Source organism: Crocodylus porosus, unplaced genomic scaffold (assembly GCF_001723895.1).
Source record: "Crocodylus porosus isolate Cpor-Errol unplaced genomic scaffold, CroPor_comp1, whole genome shotgun sequence".
Classification (NCBI taxonomy): Eukaryota; Metazoa; Chordata; order Crocodylia; family Crocodylidae; genus Crocodylus; species Crocodylus porosus.
Genome location: NW_017728914.1, coordinates 21,436,876 through 21,455,077, shown reverse-complemented (window position 1 = coordinate 21,455,077; position 18,202 = coordinate 21,436,876).

Sequence of the window (18,202 nt, the reverse complement as noted above, 5' to 3'; positions counted from 1 at the left end):
TGAAATATTTAAAAGAAAAAAAATCTATGCAGAACATTGTTTAGATGCGTTTCAGGTACAGAAAATACAAAACAAGCTAGATTTATAAGAGATGGTCTATTTGATATATTGGTAGCAGTGTTAGCAGCCATACGGTAGCACTTAGAGACTCCAATTGATATTGAAATCTTAATTCAATGTGAACTGTTGAACATACATAGAGAGGGACAATCTTTTTTGAAGAATGAATGCAAAATTCACAATCTAAATAAAGAAGGGAAATAAAGGTATGATAAGAGAGCATTAAGAGTAGCTGATAACCTGCAAAGACTTTCACCCCCAAAATGCTGGTGTCAATATCACATCATCAGTGATGATCTCAGTAGACAGCTTAACGATCACATAGCCACAAAGACTTCCCTCCCTGTAGTATAATCATGGTGGGAAGCTTGCTTTGTTGCAGTTCTGTGGACAAGGAATGGATGTCTCCAAAGGCTGACATCTGTCACAAGCAATAGACAGTTCACACCAAGACTGAAAAGTATAAAATACGCTTCTACATTGCCAGAAAAGTCCAGTGTTATCTTTATTGTTGCAGAAAGCAAACTAGTTCAGTTGATTTAATCCCTCATCCTGCCTGAAAGTTATCCACAGCGATGTAACTATACATTTTTTCATTATTTGAACTAATTCAAACATTGCTTTATATATAGGTGGACCATACAGAACATCAAAGACACTCATCCAGGAGAGCTGTAACACTGCCCCCCTCTCCCCACCCCATGCTTTCACAAGCTGGTGTAGGAGAGGCATCGTGCCAAGTAGGCAGCAGCGCCTGCCCACCCACCTATAAGGTTCTCCATGCTACTCTGAATCCAGGCCGGTCTGTGCCCCACACCTCTGCATTTTCAGGATGCCCATTATAATTCTCAACAGCCAGCCAGGACCAGCCTCTGAAATCCATATGATGGATTGGGATAACAAGGACATATGATGTGATTGGGATAACAGAGACTTGGTGGGATAGCTCGCATGACTGGAGCACTGTCATGTGTGGGTACACACTGTTCAGGAAGGACAGGCACGGGAGAAGAGGAAGAGGAGTTGCACTTTATCTGAAAGAGCTGTATGATTGCTCAGAGCTCCACTATGAAGCTGGAGATTGACCCTAACCCAGAGACTCAACAGGCCTGAGGGGAGAGCAGCAAGGGTGATGTCATGGTGAGGTCTGTTATAGACCACCAGATGAGGAGGAAGTGGTGGACTGGCTTTCTTCAAACAGCTGGTGGAAGTTTCCTGGTCACAGGCCCTGGAGCTCATGGGGGACTTTAGTCACCCTGACATCTGCTGGGAGGGCAGTACAGCAGTGCACAGAAAATCCTGGAAGTTTTTGGAGAGCGCTGGGGACAATTTCCTGGTGCAAGGGCTGAAGCAGCCAGCTAGGGGCTATGCTTTTCTTGACCTGTTGCTCACAAACAAGGAAGAATTGATGGGGAATGTAGTAGTGGATGGCAACTTGGGCAACAGTGACCACGAGATGATTGAGTTCAGGATCCTGAGGAAAGGAAAGATGGAGTAAGGACCTTAGACTTCAGAAAAGCAGGCTTCAGTTCACTCAGGAAACTCATGGACAGGATACTTTGGGAAGCCAGACTGAGGGGGGGAGAAGTCCAGGAGAGCTGGCTGTACTTCAAAAAAGCCTTACTGAGATTGCAGGAACAAACTATCCTGATGTGCAGGAAGACTAGCAATCATGGCAGAAGACCAGCTTGGCTTAGCAGGGAACTCTTCAGTAAACTAAATCACAAAAAGGAAGCTTATAAGAAGTGGAAAATTGGACAAATAAGTAGGAAAGAATGTAAGGGCATTGCTCGGGCATGCACAGATGAAGTCAGGAAGGTCAAAGCACAATTGGAGTTGTAGTTAGCAAGGGATGTGAAAGGCAACAAGAAGGGTTTCTACAAGTATGTTGGTAGTAAGAGGAGGGTCAGGAAAAGTGTGGGTCCCTTGCTGAATGGGGGAGGACAGCAGGAGTGCTGAAAGAACAGGTTAGGGACTATTTAGAAAAGCTGGATGTGTACAAGTCCATGGGGCATGACATAGAGTGCACAATCAGAAGGTTTGCAGATGACACCAAGCTGGGGGAAGTAGTAGATACACTGGAGGGTAGTGCTGGGATTCAGAGTGACCTCAACAAATTCAAGGTTTGGGCCAAAAGGGAACTCATGAGGTTCAACAAGAACAAGTGCAACATCCTGCACTTAGGATGAAACAATCCCATGCACCAGAACAGGCTGGGGGCTGACTGGCTGGGCATTAGCTCTGCAGAAAAGGACCTGGGGGTTACAGTGGACAATAAGATGAGTATGAGCCAACAGTGTGCCCTTGTTGCCAAGAAGGCTAACGGCATCCTGGGTGGCATCGGTAGGAGTGTTGCCAGTAGGTAAAGGGAAGTGATTCTTCCCCTTTATTCAGCATTGGTGAGGCCACATCTGAAGTACTGTGTCCAGTTTTGGGCCCTCCACTACAGAAAGGATGTGGACAAATTGGGATCCAGTGGAGGGCAACAAAAATGGTTCAGGGGTTGGGGGACATGACTTGTGAGGAAAGACTGAGGGAACTTGGCTAATTTAGTCTAGAGGAGAGGAGACTGGGGGTGAGGGGGTTTTAATAGCAGCCTTTCAACTACCTGAAGGGGGGTTCCAAAGAGGATGGAGCTGGACTGTTCTCAGTGGTGGCAGATGACAGAACAAGGAGCAATGATCTCAGGTTGCAGCAAGGGAAGTTTAGATTAGATATTAGGAAGAAGTTCCTCATTAGGAAGGCAGTAAAACACTGGAACAGGTTACCCAGTGAGGTGGTGGAAGCTCCATCCTTGGAGGTTTTCAAGACCCAGCTAGACAAAGCTTTGGGTGGGATGATCTAGCTGGGGATGGTCCCGCTTTAAGCAGGGGGTTGGACTAGATATCCTCCTGAGGTCTCTTCCAACCATAACTTTCTACGATTTTATGATTCTATGTGGTCACTTTATTTATACAGAAGCACTTCTGTATCAGTGAATTATTTGCTTTATCTAGTTTTCATGTATATCCACTATTTGTACTTTGTGGCTGGGCTACTTAAGTCACCTGGTGTTTTTTCTGACTGGTGACATGTGAAATCCCCAAGGTGGCCTCATGGAACAGCTCCATTGTAAATACTTTTTAAATGCATCTCATGACACGTTCTTATTCCTCAAAAAAATCTTGCAAACAAAACTGCTCAGTAAATGTTCATGTAGGCAGATAAAAGGGGTAGTGGGTACCAAACTGAATTTTCCCTTAGTACTCAGCTCTACATTTTACTCTGCTGCTTTCCTCTACTGTTACATATGTATACAGCACCCTGGGAATGGGACTTCAGCAGTGCAAATGGAACTTAAAAGTTTTTAGAACAGTCTCTATTGCATGAGCTAAAGTCTATTAACTTAAGAATAATACAGACTCAGGGCCTCTTTTATCCAGTCATTCGGAGAGGGACAGAGGGCCACGCTGGGTACTTGGTTGATTACATATATATTTCTATGTTCTTATTGGTTGATAGCTGCTACTTTAGGACCCTGAGGTTGTGCCAGTTCCAGTACCAACAAAGACCTTTTGAGCCAATACTTGGCAATACTCAATCTTTTCTCAAGCTGTCTCTACTCATGCCCAGGAATATGAGTCAATCTTGTTTAAAGAATACCTTGCGATTTAAATAATCCATTTCATTTGGAGATGAAATGGCAGAAGTCAGGCAGAAGGTGGAGCAGAGTGAAACCTTAGCCTAGTGACAGACATTTAAAAAACCAGAGCCTGAATTGAGTCAATCTTTGCAAGTTAGCCTAAACTGAAACTATTCAGTTTCAGACTGAACCTGTTTGCGAGTGAATAGATGTTCACTTCTTGATTTTTTGGAAATGCAGGCTCATGCCTGCAGTGGTTCAGGCTAGAAGCCGGGGGGCACCCTGCCTTCTCTTCTGCAGCAGCCATTTCCCCCTCTGCTCCTGCTTGGGAGGTGGGGGGCCTGGCCAGAGCTGCCCAGCACGGCCCTGCTATCTGCCCAGGGCTGGGGCTGGGGCTGCCGGGCTGAGCTGAGCTGGTGGAGGGGCCAGCCTGGGCTGGCCTGCAGGGGCTGGGCTCTTCCCGGCAGGCAGTGATTCAGGCTGGGGCTCTGGGGACTGGGAGCAATCTGGCCACACAGTCTAGTTTAATGGTTTCAGCTCAATCTGTGCAGTTTAGATTAACCTGCAAAGACTGAATTGATTCAGCCTTGAGCTTTTTGACTGTCTGCACCTGGCCAAAGAAACCAGAGAAGAAAAACCAAATAAATAAAATCTATGTGTTTCCAAGATGATGTTACTTCTTGCCTGGATTGTCCTGGATAACAAAAGGTGCCTACTTGTTAGTATTTCAGCAAATGACAGAGCAGGAAACTGACTTGTTAATTCATTGTTTTCAAAGTTCTCAGCTAGTTTTCCATCTACAAGGGGGAACTTCAAGTAGGAGCCTTGCTATCTTTGACAGATTGCATATGCTGTAAGCATTTAAGAGATGATGAGTTACCCTGCCCAAACTCCTTAAGAAAACTGGCTTGTGTTTCAGATGCATGCCCAGATTCTGACTAGCATAAAGGGATTTGGCAAGTCTGGTAGGTAGTATTATGCTTAAGGTTCTTACCCACAAATCCTGTATGTTTTCATATTCCAAACTCTGTAGTCATAGTCCTGTATCACTTTGTATATTCCCAAATGTTTCACTTTAAAGCAGAGTTCCTGCTCCCAGTTTCTAGCACTTTGAGCAATATTTCCAGAGTCTGTTGGAAAAAAAAAAAGTGTCCTGTGTGGTTGTAAAATATATACAAAAGAAGAAGTGGATGACATACAATAAGTACTTGCCAGTGGGATCTTCCTATGCCATCTGAAATGTTAAAGATAATGAATAATACGACACAGAGAAGGTTTACGGATGCTTGGGAGTACATGAGCATTTTCCATTTTTTTCTTAGCTGAGACTAAGGATGATCCTGGTTCTGTCCTTGTAATAGCAAAGAAAACACCGTGAACAGAAAAGCTCATCAGAGGACATTCTGGAGAGTAATCCGGAGTAAAAATGTCTCCTGATATAAGAATTATAAAACGAATGTTCAACAACTTGGAACTTAAATCATAGTTATTTTGAAGGGTGTGAGAAGATAATCCAGACTTCACCTTCCATTTGGTTGATGATCTCTGCTGAGCTGAGGAATGGGTCTGCCGGCCTGCCTAACTCCTTTCAACTATAATGTCAGTATTAGACAAAGGTCTATTTTCAGTCCTTCAGCCAATGAACACATCTTCTGATGAGTATTAAATATTCAAAGACAGGGTACTTTAAAAATATATAGGTTAGGTCTTGTTTTTCCCCATTCTTGTCAGTTGTAACCACATAACTTGATCAAAGTTTGACAAATAAAACCATAGTCTAGTTTCTTGATGGCTACAAAATATGCTGAACCAGCATGACCCACTACCAGAGTTTTAAATGAATATGCAATATTTCAAACAGTTTTCATGGTGCAGACTCCCTTTCTCTCTCTCTCTTTTTTTTTAATAAAAATGCAGGAAACCAGAAAAGAAGCAAAGCCAAATGAAACGGTGCCTTCATGCAAAGCCCCCATCTGAAAATTGTTTTAATTCAGCGCAGCCGTGGGTGTAGTTTACATAATAAAAAGCAGTTTTGCTAAAGTGTCTGTGGTTATACAAAACCAGAGGAGAGATCCTGATCAAAGCTGCTTCGCAGCCAAAGTCATCAGCAATCCGACAGCATGCTTTGGTGAAAAGGACTTTCTCTCTCAAGCTGGGATGTCTCAGACCCACCCCCAAGTCAACTAAAGCCAAGCTGAAAACTGGGTGGACAATCGAGACACCTTTTCCACACTCTCAATATTAAACACTACAGACAGTGGGAGCCCCGGGGGTCGATGTGCCTTCCTGAGACTTATGAAAATAACCAAGTTTCCACTGATAGAAAGATTTATGCACATACAGCTCTGATGCATTCACCACAAGCGGAGAAAGACATTTTTTCTCCTAGGAGCTCTGCTCTTGTGATGCTCCTGAGCTTCAAAGGATCTGATCTTTTAGTTATTACAAGCTGGATAAGTAATAATCAAGCAACATAGTCCAGGAATTTTGATACATTCCTGGAGTAAATTAATCCCTGAGTATTTTTCTTGACTGACCTGTCTCTTAGAGCTGGGCAAATACTTCAAGAATGTATTTGCTACCTAATTTATTAGTTCAGTTTCACAAATATATCAGAAGATTTTTACTCAACTTCCTTTTTAATCCTTCAGAGTTTTGGGGCATTGCAGAAAGGAAACTGTATCAACACAACCCCATTCAGGGTTGCATGGAGCTTGAGTTGTGAGGCTGAAATTATTTAAAAGCCATCCATGCAGAATTTTACCAAGGACACCAACTCATCAAGCTCAAACAGAAGGTTTGGGGGTTGCGTTTTTCTCCCCCTCACCCTCCATGTCTGTCAATTTTGAACAACAACAACAATGTGCAGAAAATAAAGTAGCTGTAAGCTTTTTCCTTTGGCATGAGAACCCAGTTTAATTGACATCTCTTGACTTTCAGTAAACTGTGCCTTCTGGTGTATGAGAGAAAGCGCTGCAGTAATAACGTCCATATCAAATCATAATTAAAAACAGGAGCAAAGAATGTGCTGAGATTTGAACTGTAGACCTCCCAGGGCTAAAGCCCAAATTGCAAAACAGGACTTTAAAGGCTCATGGAAGCTTTAAACATTCAACATCTAATCATACATTGTCTTCAGGGATGATTTCCAAAAAAAGAAACAAAATCTCACTACAGCAGAGAATAATAATGAGGTCTCAGCACAGATGATGTCAGAGAAACATTTACTTAACAAAGGGGTCATAGTTTGTGTATAGCTTTATATGCACTGATGGCAGCATTTGTGTCGTCAAAGATGTTTTCAGCATGATTCACCCTCAACCGTACTTGAAAAAAAAAAGGGTGGGGGGGCAAGAACACTCCATGGTTGTGATCCAGAGGATCCCAACAAATTTGCAAGGGCCTGAAAGCTGTTAGATGGTATTTATATCAAAAGCCAGGCAGTCACACTTGCTGCTTATACCTGTACTATTCTTACAGAATCTATCTGTGCCCTCGTATCACCCTACTTACCATAGTCTCACATATGCACATGCAGAGAGGGAAAGAAATGGATAGGGTGACAAACAAATGAATGCTCCAACTCTTCTGAAAGATTATTGTTGAGTTGCTCTGTTTGGGCAGTGGGGACTTGCATTGCCTTTACCCATGCTTGTACCCTCCTCTTTCTCACCTTCAGATGCTTTTACCAATTCATGTCCACCAAAGTTAGTCTCCATCAGTAAAGGAGAGAGACCGTTAAACTAGACAGGAAAGGGGATTCTGTCCCTCTAGAATGCCACGCAGGTATGGAAGCCAGAGTGAGCAGGATGGGTGCACTGTGGGGATCACTGAGCTCTTATGAAGGGTCATCAAAAAGGATGATACATTAATTATGATGCCAGATTAGGGAAAGAGAGTGCTAACTCTCTTCCTGCATGGTAGTAACCCAGAGGCATTAAAAAAACCTGATTGCCCAGCTTCCCACTCAGGAGCAGTATTCCAGTGCTGGGTATCTACAATGGCTCTATATGTCTGATCCATAGGTTGTGATTTCAGTACTTGAATTCTTTCCTTGGAGTCCACTCTGGACACTTATGTCAGGAACATCCATGACAGTTGTGCTGCCCTGACTGTAGTTCATTCTACATTTCTATGACACAGAAGTTTCCTCAAACATCATTTGAATTGCTAATATCAAATTTAGTAGGCAGTAATTCTCTCTTTTTTTAAAAAGGTACAAGATTTAATAGCCGAACCCTAAAAATATGAATAGCACTGACCATAATGATACTGTAGTACCATTTTACACGTATCTGTAATTTACTGATAGAGTTCCTTTCTCAGAACAGTACAACCTTTAAATATATTTAACAAGTCTTAATACACTCTACAATACAATACAGACCTATAGTATAGTACATACTCTTTGGGCATGCCTACACATGCATTTACACCAACTTAAATGTACTGTGCAGTAAGTTACTGTACAGTAAGCGGGAATAAGCCAGAATCTACACATGGAGGCGACACGGGACTAAATTTAGTCCCAGGTCAAAGCAGCCTGCCATGTGCCCCTCTGGCCACTGGGAGGAGCTCCAGCCTCTGTCCGCATGGCTGTTAGCCCTGGGGACTAACTTTAGTCCCAAACTGAAGCCAGGAGATATGGCCAGCCAGGAGCCCTGGGGCTGGGTTCAGACCAGCCCCCTAGTGACTGGGCAGACCCAGCAGGGAGGCCCCCTGGGGTACTGCGCAGTAACACATCTATACATGCATTACTCCACAGTAACTAACTGGGTGTACATTTGATATCTTTATGATGCAGGTATCAAATTTATGCTCAAGGCATTTTACACTCAAGTTGCCATATTTATTCAGCAGTAATTTTGGTTACTGTGCAGTAAATGCACATGTGTAGCCGCACCCTTTCAGCATCTTCAGGCTGCAATTCATGGCTTTGCCACCAACCATTAATAAACTTATTACTTTTGAGTTAAGCAAACCATGAATTTTTGCCTACTCTTAATTAACTTTAAAAATTAACTTGTGAAAATCTGATATCCTAGGTAAATCAAGGTGTTTTCCCTTTCCCAAAGTGGCTTTAGATTTTTCACTTCTTCTATGAGGCACAAGTGAGGACATTGTCCAGTCTAAGTCAAGAGGAAGACCAAAAGGGGTAGGCAATAATAGGGATGTCTTTCAGCACACATTTCTGGCTCTGTTAGTAGGGTTGTGTTGCCAGCACTAGGTATCTTTTTTTATCTTGTGTTTTCTCCATTGTAACAACGTACATCTTCCAAATGTCCTGCAACAATTTACTAGTCTGCAATTCCTGTGCTCAAGTACACAGTGGTTGGAAGAAATACCCACAGAACACAACATTTCATTTACAATTCATCCTGGCACATTGTATGACCTTGCTACCCAACTTTGCCAGTCCTGTTTCACGGCTGATTTTGCAGTCAGTCTTAAAACCACAGGAACCCAACAATACCAACATGCTCCACATGGTGATCCTTTCCTGGTACCCCCTCCTCCACTCCAATCTCAAGAGTTCTGATGATAATGGTTACAACAAGTAATCACAGGGTGCGTCTACATGTGTTGCTATGGCGACATTGTTACTGTACCATCATTTAGTACTTCATTTTGGAAATACTTAAAAGACAGTACAGTAACAGCCTGTACTGTGCCATGCATGCTGTACACAGTTATTTTTAGCCACTACCTCGCCATAGCAATGCACTATACCAAAGTAGTATGTTGCTACAGTGACGTAGTGGCGGCATTACAGTTTTTGCCTATGAATGCTATGTTGCTGCAGCACATTGCTATGGCAACATGGCATCACTTGTAGACATGCCCAGTGTGTGATTGCTGCTTCCTGTGCCATATAGCTTGCTCTGTTTCACCCATTTTAAGGCCTAGAAAACTCCCTAGACTTGTAGCCATAGTTTACATGCACAAAGTGGACATGTCTACATGTGCCCCTGACTGTGCAGTAGATTGCATAGACATTTGGGCTGGGAGGGACCCCGGAGGATCATCGAGTCTAGCCCCCTGCCCCAGGGGCAGGAAGTTGGCAGGGATCATAGGATCCCAGCAAGATAAGCATCCAGATGTGTCTTGAAGGTGTTCAAAGTGAGTACTTGAACTGCCTCTGGTGGCAGTCTATTCCAAATCTTGGGGGCTCGGACAGTGAAGAAGTTCTTCCTTATGTCCAGCCTGAATTGGTCATGGTGGAGTTTGTGACCGTTCAATCTTGCCATCCCTTGGGGTGCTATGGTGAATAGATGTTCCCACAGATCCTGATGAGCATCCCTGATAAACTTATAGGTGGCCACCAGATCACCCCTGACCCTGTGCTTTTCCAGGCTGAAGAGCCCCATGGCTCTCAGCCTGTTGTCATAAGGTCTGTTTTCCTGACCTCTGATCATGCGCGTGGCTCTCCTCTGGACTCTCTCAAGCTTCTCCACATCCTTTTTGAATTGTGTAGCCCAAAACTGGACGCAGTACGGCCTCACCAAGGCTGAGTACAGCCGGAGAATGATGACCTGGGATCTGCTTGAGATGCATCTATGGATGCAAGCCGGTGTTTTGCTCGCTTTACTAGCTGCAGCATCACACTGAAGGCTCATGTTCATCTTGTGGTCAATCATGACCCCCCAAGTCCCTTTCATCTGTAGTGCTAACCAGCTTAGCACTGCCCAGCCTATAAGCATGCTGCAGGTTTTTCCTCCCAGGGTGTAGAACCTTGAATTTTTCGGTGTTGAACACCATCAGGTTCTCGTCTGCCCATTTGCTGAGCCTGTCAAGATCCGCCTGGATCATCCTCCTGTCCTCAGTACCTGCAGATACTGCACAGTCCTGGTGGCACATGGGCCATTTTTGACCCTACTGTACAGCAGTGGCGGGGTTATGGCTAGTGCCTACCAATGCTACATTGCCATAGCAATGAGCTACATCAATTTAGCATCTTGTGTAGATGTGCCCCATCTGCTTACATCCTAGCAGTGAATAGGAAAGACAATGCAAATGGCCATTCTGGGCACTTAAAAAGTAAGATACTTACAATTAAAAAACACTAGAATACTTAAAAAATGCCATGAACCTATGATATACAGGAGGCAGCATGACAAAAAGAAGTATACTCATTTTATAATGAATAGGTTACAGGAAGTGTATTCATTTATGATAATAGGTTAAATGTCCTATTCAAGTTCCTACACATGGCTCCATTTCACATTTTATTTCCTAAAATATGAGAGGAATTCTAGACTCCCAAAGTATTTCCTGTGCACTATAACAACTTTCTATGTTTTCTGTGCATAGGTGTTTATATCTTCATATATGGTACCATCATCTAGAAGGTATGGTAGGCTCATAAACTTTTGCACTAATGTAACCACAAAAAAATTCCACTACACTAAAGCACCAAGTTGACCTGCTTTTGTAAGGAGTAAATATCAGAAGGAAACTAGTTTTATAGTTATAGGGTTATGATGTTTAAAGTCAGCAGTCTGAAATGTTTTATCCTATTTTTGGTAGTGTTGAGGTTATGCTGTTGCCATGATGGTCCAGGAGTTACGTGAGAAGCAAGAACCCTTGTGGATGATATCTTTTATTGGACCAATTGTCCTATTTTCGGTTTCAGTTCAAAATTGATCCTGCTTTGTGGCCTGAAGTAGGATATGTTAAGTTCTAAGCAGTCTATAGTATGAGATTGTTTCAAACTAGACATCATCTAAAAGTCCTTCAAATTTTGGCCACTCAGATTTAAATAATTAGTAACTTTGGGGTTTTTTTATTTACATTTTGTGGGTTATGGAGATTCTTCTGAAGGCTGTTTTTACTGACCATTACTTACTTTAACTTTCAATGAGCCATAGTGTAGATATATTCTATTTTTATAATACTGTGTCTTGTTCTAATTGACAATATTGTCAGTATATGAAAATAACTATAAGACAATAGTTGCAAAACTTAAGGATCTGATAATCCATATTAAATATTCATCCAGAACAGATGGAGGCTGGAATATTTATTTATTGTACATTTTAAAACCAAATCAGGCAGGCTGTATATTCTAGAAGGCCACAACCGTGTTACAAAATCTTTAAAAGGAAAGCTATTTAGAAACAGTTTTGCTTCTGTCTAGACAGTGCAGATTTTTTGTTTGTCTCTTCTGATTCTTATTCCTGTTGTCTCTTCTGATTCTTATTCTCTTGCTGTAACAAACCTTGTTAGAAGTGGGCCAGAAACAGATCAGAATATGTGCTACTGCAATCTTTCCTCTGCTAAGGTGAGATGTTTCTCCAATAACAGAATTGTTATTCTGTTGATACTTATCACATTCTTGTCATTTTATTGTGTCATTAATAGCTATTGTGGAAGTAATTAGGATGTTCTTAGTGAAGAATAATGAGCATCAGCTCACCATGCCATGTATTGGCATGAGGCCCCTATCTTTCCTGGTGGAAGTCATCAGAAGAGTGAAATGACAAGTGAGGTAAAACCTGAGGACCATCTACATCTTGAGATTTTGATGCTGGTTTGGACAATTTACATCCTTTTGCTGCAGAGTTGGGATGTTTGGTTGTTTGTGTCACTGTGCGAGGCAATGAGGGTCCTGGGTGGCCTGGGAGAGGGGTAGGCTCTCCCACAACAGCCCCTGGTTGACAGGGCAACGTGGCCCAAAAAGGGCTAAGGGTTGACTTTACCTACCTGCAGTTAGCCAAGCCCTAGAAGAGGAGGCGTGCACACGTCTCTCTTGCACTGCTTCATAAGTATTTTTCCCCTGCGTGTGAGAGGGTGCACTGATGATGACACCATAAAAGGGTGTCAGGAGCTCCAGCAAGCAGCAGCTGCCGAAGAGAGAGCAGGAGCTGCATGGACAGCAGGGAGCTCCTCCACTGACCCAGCAGGGCCCGATGGGGATGCTGAAGAACGTCTGCGAAGCCAGCGCAAAGGGAACCCAGAGGGGTTCCTCCCCTCAGAAACAGGAATCATGAGACATGGGTCCAATTGGACTGAGTCTGGACATCGGACGCCAGATGCATGCATCCTTTTCCCCTATGCAGCACCATGCAGCAGGGGTTTTGCTGTGACACCCTACTGCGCACTTATTAGGCTGATGTGTAATAAGAGTCTTGTGTAGATACTCAGCATGTAAAATGTCCAGATGACAGTCCTCTGTCCAAACTTCCCCACATACATCATGTTCAAACACTGAAGCATTTACTGGTGGCCAGTGTCAAAACAGAATTTATATAGCCTTAAGAAAGCTTGAAGTCAAATATCCATTTGATTTCAAGTAACTGAAACATTCATGTAGGTATGGATCCTCAAAGCCTCACTTTGGGTACTGGAGCAATGGAAAGACTCCCATTGACTTCAATGCCCTCTGAAGCAGGTCTCTGAAGTATATAAACAGAACCTTTTGATTTACATCCTGCCTCTCTTTACTTTCTCATGCAATTATTTTTAATAATATATCATTGCTAACAAGAGATTTAAATATTTATTAAAAGTGATCTGTTTTTCTATTTACCAAAATCAATATTGGAGTAAATATCTTGTCTCCAGAGCAGAAAGAATATTTACACTAGTGAACAAACAGGAGTGCTCAATCTGAGTCATGGGCTAGACCCAGCCAATGAAAAGCTATTTGTATTAATGATCCTTCAGGCATAGAAGATCCTTGACGATCAAGCTATGAAGGCACCTGCCTCTCAAGTTGTGTTCCTCAAAACTTTGAGACAATGTCAGCAGATAAATGATATAACATATTTCCCATTATAGTATTAACATAAAGCCAGGTAGCCTTACATTTATCATGCAAATAATTAGTCACCAGGTGAATTAGAAAGAAAAAAAAATCCATCATCACCTTAAGTCACCTGTCAAGAATGTACCTGTTTGTGTCTTTTAGAGCACTACGTTTGTACTATGTGGTCCTGGCACTTAGGCACTATTAACACAACCCTTTCCCCTAAAACAAAAGTAGAGATGATTACTGAAGATTACTGAAGAGCTGATTGTTGTTGCTTTGCCTTGAAAGTCCATTCTGAAGAAGGTATTAGAAAAGGCTTTCTTGTGGCTGAGAGATCAGATTACTACAATTAAAGTAAAAAGGTGTGGCGCTATTTACCCTGCATGTTATGACACATGAAAGAAAATGATTCAGGCAAGAAAAATAATTACACATTAATTTGTGTTTGGCAACTCTGTTTTATATATTTGGCCCACAGAGCAAAGATAAAAAGGTATTTTGTTCTATGTTCTCTCTGCTCCTAGTAAGCCAAGATGTAGGTTACTTTTACAGGAATTGTTTATTACTTGCTGTTTTATCAGGAGTGTGTGTGTGTGTGTGGTTGATAGGGGGAGGGGGCTGGAAGAGGGTTAAAGCTCTTTATTTGCACAATACTGCAGTAAAGTCTGGTGAAATGCTTATTACAAAATCCCAAACCACCACACAAATTTCTCCCAATTTGAAAAATGTCCTACAAATCAGAAAGCCAGTCTGGATTTCTGGATTTGACCAAGCTTTTGTAAACCTGAGCTGAACTTCAAGGGAACTTTCAGGACAAGTGGACTAGAAACATCCACATAGGGGTTGAATTTCAGTTTGAGCTTTCAGATCGAAACTCCTAGATGCCAAGCCTACAAATTAGCAAAATGTACGTAGATTTCTGTGAATTGAAGAGGGATTTCAAATGAAGGGGGTATTGCTCTCATCACAGATCCAGGGCCTTTCTTGACTTGAAATTGTGATTGGTGTTAACATTAATTTTATGTATTTCTTTTTGTGCAATGCGAAGATATATTTGGCAATTATACATATAGAGGTGAGTTTTTAAAACCGCCATGAGCTTTCCAAGATGGTGTCATAACATGTTAACCAATATTTTTGAAATGCTCTGTGGCATTCAGCCTATGAATAGGATTCAAATTCAAATATGATCAGCCTGCGTGCAGTACAGTTCCATTGCTATAAAATGTTTAGGAAAAAAATATAAGTTCTGGTTCATATTTAGTCTAGGATACAACTACAACCTCAGTGCTGAGCGGACAAGAATTGGCAAAAATTCCAATCTGGTTGCCTTCCCTTCAGCATTTCTGCAATAGATACATATTCCGTGAAACCACCAGAAAAAAGAAGAGCAGTACAGAGGATTAGCAAAAAGGGAAGGAGGTGAAAAATATGATGGGAAACATACATGCTTCAGACAGAGCCTGTCTATGTTGGAGCACACATCCATGCAACTTCAACTGAGACGTATTATACTGGAGCTACATTAGTTTACACCGACTGATCTGGCCCTTTAAAGCAGCATTTCTCAACCGATGGGCCATGACCCAAAAATGGGTTGCAAAAATATTTCAAGGGGTCATCAGCAAGTGCAGGGGAAGGGGCAGGGGGTTGCTACATGATCAGGCTGGCAACACCAGGGTTGGTACCATGCTCAGAGGAGTGGGGCAGCTGGGAGATGTTGCTTGGGGGGTGGAGGGGCCGTGACCAGTCTGCCTGGTGTAGCACAAGAGCCCCAACCCAGGGTGTGCGTGCCACAGGCCTCCCCTCCTCCTCCTTCCAGCCCATGCTGGGCTGGACTTGCTCTATTGACACCTACATGAACCAGAGTTGCTGCAGCCACATCGCTCCAGCCTGACTGGGATGGAGGCAGCTGGGGGCCCCCTTTAACAGGGCTGGGAGGGGCAGGGGGCTGCAGGTTGGGAGTAAGAGGTCCCAGCATGGCCCAGGGGGGAGGGACTGTGGGTCAGGCACTGGCAGAGCCAGCAGGGTGTGGGTCAGGACAAGCCATCGATCTTGGCAAATGGAACCCAGTATGAAAAGGGTTGAGAACTACTGCTTTAAAGGATTATTTACATGTATAATGAGAGCTTAGTTCACAGAAACAGTGCTTACTTGCATAGTGTGTGAAAAACAAATATAAAGCCCTATACGGCCTTGTTTCCTCATAAAATAAGCTTTTAACAGAAATGATGGGTAGCAAGGAGGGAATTTTAATTAAAAGTTTACCATTCCCATATCAACGTATATATTTTGAAGTGATCATGTGAGCAGAGAAACAGAGCGTGCACATTAGTAAATAAAGCTTTCCAACATGCACAAAAAAAAGCCAGTCAGTAGAACAACTTTTGTTTTCTTCTAAAGGTTCATGTGGCAATTTTTATACAATGATCTAAAATAAAACTTTGTTCTCTGTGCTGTTTATATTGATACAACTTGGTAACTAACAGCTCTTTCTTATGTGCCAACCTTTTTTCAATTTCTCAGCTAATAGATGCTTTTTATAGAGAGCTCCAGAGTATGAATTTTAATCTATTGGTTACACTTTGTGTATCTAGGGAATGCAAGCTGGTTTGATATCAAGTTTTTTCCTGGCATGGATCTGGGATGGCTGCATTATTCATAACTGGCATAGATAGGAGTGTGTTGTGTAAGTCACCCCACACGGTTCGGTGTAATCCCTATACTGCTGTAGTTCTATTGTTTTGCATAATCATCTCTGAAAACAATTAATTAAAAGGTTTTTTTTAAAAAAAGGAAATACTGCTGAGGCCTCAGCTGGAGTACAATATTCAGCTTTGGGCATCACAAGTCAAGGAAGACATGGACAAATTGGAAAGGGCCCAGTGGAGAGCAAAAAAAAAATGAGTAGGGGCTTAAAAAACATGATAATTGAAGAAAGATTGGAAAAACCAGGATTATTTAGTCTGAAGAAGAGAAGATGGGAGCAGGAGAACAGAGTTCAATAACAGTCTTCAAATACAAAAATGGTTGCTATAAGGAAGATGGTGATAGACTCTTCTGTGGCCACAGGGGACAGAACAAGAAGGTACTGGTCTTAAATTGCAAGAAAAGAACTATAAATTGAATATGAGGAAGAGCTTTCTAACCCACAAGGGTGGTTAAGGACTGGAAAATGTTGCTGAGAGAAGTTATGGCATCTTCTGTACTGAACAAACACTTGGCTGAGATGTTTTAAACAGTAATGTTTCTGCTTTGAGCAGGCAGCTGGGGTAGGTAATGTGCTGAGGTCCCTTCCAGCCTTATTTCTCTATGGTTCTATGGAACTACTAAATCCACTTCCACGTGCAGCTTCTCTGTTAGCAGGTGTCACTGCTGAGTGACACAGTTCTCCTCTCTGCTGATTGATCTGTTAGATATTGGGAAACTTCTTGCATGCCTCCCCAGGGTACTAGGAAGACAACAGGAACTATCAATAGGTTCATAAAAAGTATGTGTGCTTTATAAATAAGCAAATAAGTTTCTAATGCTTCCATTGTGCTCCAGAAAAACAAATGCTTCAGGAATAATGCCCCCGCATCCCTCCCCCTGCCTCTCCACCCCCGGAGAAACACAAATTGAATAGGTTCAAAGCTAATGAAAGGAAAGTCTTCTTTCATTTTGCAATTTTGGTATAAAACTTGGAAAGCTGATTAAGATTATAATTAAAAACTAATGTAGTGACTTTAAGGCTTGCAAATATAAGGACCAATGGTGTTGGCTAGACCTCAACTTGCTATGAACTGGTGCTATGCTAACTCTCCCCCATAACTTTTCCATAGCATTTTAGTTTTAACATGTAACAACAATCTCTTAGATGAGGGGTATCCAACCTTTTTGAATGTGGGGCTGGATCACGAACTTTTTATCACCCAGTGGGCCAGTGAGCCATATTCAAAGACCTCTCAAGAAGTAGTATCACATCAGGAAGTGATGTCACGTGACGTTTGACACCAATGAAGGTGCAGGAAGTGACAATGAAGTGGGTCTGGATGTGCCGGGAAGCACGGTACTTTTGTCACTGGAGCAAGGGCTGGGGTGGGGACGGAGGTGCTGGCCAGGCTGGGGATGCTGCATGTGCTCTGTCTGCCCTGCTCTGACTCGTGGCTCTGGCCCCATTCTGGCACCTGCTGCTGCATCCTGGCTGTGTGCTGATGGGCTGAGTCAAAGTCAGCCGCATTGCAGCCCCATGTGGAGAGCCCAGTCTGGCCTGGCCACATCCTGCCCTAAGCAGAGGGGAGTGTGAGGCTGGGGCTGGCTGCCCCTGCCCAGCCAGGGACTCATGGCCAGGATGCAGTTGCAGGTGTCAGGATGGGGACAGGGCCAGGGCCAGAGGTGTGAGTCAGGCAGAACCCATGCAGAGCCCCCAGTCTGGCCAGTGCCCCAGTCTGCAGCCCTGGCTGTGGTGAGAAAGGCACTGTGCTCCTGACAGCTGTTCTGGCTCTGCTCACTGCCACACACTTCAGCGTGCATGCATGTGTGTATGTGCACGTGTGTGTACATGTATACCCTCCCTTGTATCTCTCCATCCTAGATGTCCCAGCGTGAGGGACAAATGCAGCCCCTGGGCAGGGCTCCTCCTGCCTCCCTCCCAGCCTGGCTCCAGCACCTGCACACCCCGCAGCCCCGGCCTGGCCCCGAGGCACCCTCAGCTCCACGCAGGAACTTACCACATGCCTTTGTCCACCCCAACCCAGCCCCGAGGTGCCCCCAGCTCCGCGTGGCAACTT